The following is a 4,008-nucleotide window of genomic DNA, read 5'->3' as shown; positions in this document are numbered from 1 at the left end:
GTGATGTTGAGCATTTTTCCGTGTATGTGTTGGTCATTTATATGTCTTCTTTTGAGAATTGTCTATTCATGTCATTGGCCTACTTTTTGATGGGATTTTTTTTTTCTTGCTGGTTTGTTTGTTTGAATTCTTTATAGATTCTGGATATTAGTGCTTGTCGGATGTACAGATTGTGAATATTTTCTCCCACTATGTGCATTTTCTGTTAACTCTGCTGATGATTTCTTTTGCTGTGCAGAAGATTTTAGTTTAATTAAGTCCCATCTATTTATCTTTGCTTTTGTTGCGTTTGCTTCTGGGTTCTTGGTCATGAACTCTTTGCCTAAGCCAATGTCCAGAAAGGTTTTTCCAACGTTATCTTCTAGAATCTTTATGGTTTCAGGCCTTAGATTTAAGTCTCTGATCCATCTTGAGCTGATTTTTGCATAAGGTGAGAGATGAGGATCCAGTTTCATTCTTCTGCACGTGGCTTGGCAATTATCCCAGCACCATTTGTTGTACAGAGTGTCATTTCCCACTTTATGTTTTTGTTTGCTTTGCCGAAGATCAGTTGGCTGTAAACATTTGGCTTTATCTCTGGGTTCTCTATTCTGTTCCATTGGTCTATGTGCCTATTTTTATATCAGTACCATGCTGTTTTGGTGACTATGGCCTAATAGTATAGTGTGAAGTCAGGTAATGTGATTCCTCCAGATTTGTTTTGTTTTTGTTTTTGCTTAGTCTTGCTTTGGCTATGCGGGCTATTTTTTGGTCCCATGAGAATTTTACAATTTTTTTTCTAATACTGTGAAAAATGATGGTGGTATTTTGATGGGAATTGCACTGAATCTGTAGATTGCTCTTGGCAGTATAGTCATTTTCTTTTCTTTTTCCTTTTTTTTTAAAATTGTTTGAGATGGAGTCTCACTCTGTCACCCAGGCTGGAGTGCAATGGTGTGATCTTGGCTCACCACCAACTCCGCCTCCCAGGTTCACGCCATTCTCCTGCCTCAGCCTCCCAAGTAGCTGGGACAACAGGCGTTCACCACCACGCCCAGCTAATTTTTTGTATTTTTAGTAGAGATGGGGTTTTACCATGTTAGTCAGGATGGTCTCGATCTCCTGACCTCGTGATCCACCCACCTCGGCCTCCCAAAGTGCTGGGATTATGAGCACGAGCCACCACATCAGACCACAGTATGGTCATTTTCACAATATTGATTCTACCAATCCATGAGCATGGGATGTACTTCCATTTGTTTGTGTTGTCTATGATTTCTTTCAGCTGTGTTTTGTAGCCATGTTTTCCTTGTAGAGGTCTTTCATGTCCTTGGTTAGGTATATTCCTTAGTATTGTGTGTATGTATAAATATATATTTTGCAGTTATTGTGAAAGGGATTGAGTTCTTGATTTGATTCTCAGCTTGGTTGCTGTTGGCGTACAACAGTAACTCAACATTTATTAAGTGATCTTCTCTGTTTCTAGCACCATGTGACTAAAAGATGGATAACTGAGAAACTAAAGATGAATAACAAAGTCCTTTTCAATAATTTCAATATAATGTGAAGTGTGCCCAAGGGACTCTGGGGGCCCCTTCTGAGACTTTCTGAGGAGAAGAAGGCCTGGGTCCCTCCAGAAAGATGAGTGAGAGTCAGGCTAAGTAAGGAGGAATAACATCCCAGCCAGAGGGAATGATAGAAGAAAACATGAATGCAAGTGCCCATGGTAAGGTCGGGCATTGCTGTAAAGTGGGAGGTAAGACATGGTGAGAGATGCGACTAGAGATGTGGGTGGAGAAGGCAGGCTGTGGCAGGTTGGGAGCAGACAGAGGCACACACTTCACTGTGTGGCCAATGGGCAAGCCTTGAAGGGTTTAAAGAAACGTACAATGTGATCATGTCTGCATGTGGATGGCCCTCTGGGGGCTAGGCCCAAGCTGGATCAATGGGTAAGACTAGAGAGAGAGAGAGCAGTGAGGAGGCAATTGCAATAGTCCAGGTGGGAGAGGATGAGGCCTGAACTAGGCAGGAATGACAGCTAGAGTTGTCCCTGCAGAGCCCAACAGGGAGCATGCTCAGAACTCCCACTGCCCACCTCACCTGGCACAGTGGGAATGTGTTACTGCTGCTGCCCCTCAGGCAGGGTGGCTTTCCCCACCTGTCTGGCTGAACAACAATTTGCCCTAAACTGTACTTAGGACTGTCGTGATATAAGAAAATGAAATCGCCTATAGGTGATTATAGGATTATCTGAAGAGCTCAGGGAAACCCAGGTATTTCTCAGTTTTCCAACCTGAGTGGCAAAGAGATCAGATGGCCCCTCTGGGAAGGTTTGCTGGATACTGCTGGGAGCTGGGAAGGATGAGGAGGGATGGCCATCCGCCTAGGCAGAGAGCTTCACATGCATCCTGTGAGAGTCACAAGGGCTAAGGGCATGCTCATGGAAGCAGTAAGGCTTACCTCACAGCTCCCACTAACTCACCTGCCTGAGAGGTCAGGCACATCACTAAAAATAGCAAACCCCAATTACAGAGCACTTCCTAGGGCCCAGGCAGTCTTTCTCAAGGTGTTCCCATACACAGGATCACATATAATTACCACAAAAACGTTTACAAGTAGATCTGAGGGAAGGTGAATCAAATGGAAGAGTCAGTCCCTGGCTCTGAGGGAAGGCTGGGAACATGGACAAAGAAATTTCTGCTCTGGGACTTCTAGGCCCCTTCCCTCTAATATAAACAGACCAGGAGTGCAGACAGGTTTGGGGTGACCAGTGGGCTGGCCCTTTCTAACCTATTTCTGAAAACGAGAAGGGGAGGTGCCCAAAGCATAATAAGCATATTGAAGTATAAAGAGGGCCAGTTATGGCTTTGGTCTCTTCCCTCTCTCCATCTTCTGCCATTCTTCTGCTACCTCCCACCTCCACTCTCCTTCTCTTCTTTCTTATATCCACAATATATCTGGCATCATCTATCTACTTTCAAAAACTCCATGCAGTCGGGCCCACCTGTGCAGCCCCCATCTATCCAGATGCTGAGCAAAAGGATGTCTTCTCCCCATCCCTCCCTCCATCAAAACTTTCACACCCCCAGAGCCTGGAAAGCAATCTCTATTAACCAGCTCACACTCAGGTGTGTGTAACAGAAAAGTCACCCTTAAATTTCCACCCTTACATTTGCTCACTGAGCCAAATTATTAATTGGGACTAACTAATTGCAGAGGTTTCTTTTAACAGACACTTGTTGAGAGTCTGCCTTGTGTCAGGTTCTGTGCTGGGGGCATGGAGGGACACAGGTGAGCTGTAGGGTTTCACGCTTCAGTTGAGAAGCAAGACAGGAACACAAATGACAATGTAATCAATGTCACAGAGAGGTACAGGTCTTTATTAATATTGGGGTGTGGGAAATGAGGAAAGGCCTCATGGAACTCAACTATGTGAGTGGGGCCTTGAAAAACCAGCAGGAAACGTATGTATGGATGCAGGGAAGAGGGCTGTCAGGCATTTCAGACAATGGTAGCATGTGACTGGAGGTGGACCTGGAACAAGTACCCAGAAGACAACAGGTGATCCCAAAGTGTGAGGAAGATGCTTCTGCTCAAAGAAGGCAGAGAAAGGGGTTCCTTTAAATCTCGTTCCTCACTTTGTTCCTGCAGGAGGCGAACTCAAGGTCTGCGATGATTTTTCTTCCCTCCTCACAGGATTTCCCACCCATCCCAGTCCCTCCCTCACTGGATGAAGGAGCTGGACAAAGGGGCTGTCTTGTCTTTCCCCCATCTTGACTGAGGGCTTGCTTTGAACCATCTCCTAGCAACCCAGCTCCCATCTGACTCTCCAGCTTTGTGGGCAGACCCACCTGTCATCAGCTCTGTCCAAGTGCAGGTGACAGACCTGGGGGGCTCTATGGGGTCTCAGAGCAACACCCCAACCTTTCTCAATGGCTCCTTTCCCTCCCCTTGGTAAGACCCTCCCAACTACTTGGTTTCTATAACTGTAATAATAGTCCTCCCTCTGAATAGCTTACCCACTATTTA

This window comes from Colobus angolensis, unplaced genomic scaffold, assembly GCF_000951035.1.
Source record: "Colobus angolensis palliatus isolate OR3802 unplaced genomic scaffold, Cang.pa_1.0 Scaffold7, whole genome shotgun sequence".
Lineage (NCBI taxonomy): Eukaryota > Metazoa > Chordata > Mammalia > Primates > Cercopithecidae > Colobus > Colobus angolensis.
Note: the sequence above shows the minus strand (reverse complement) of the source record.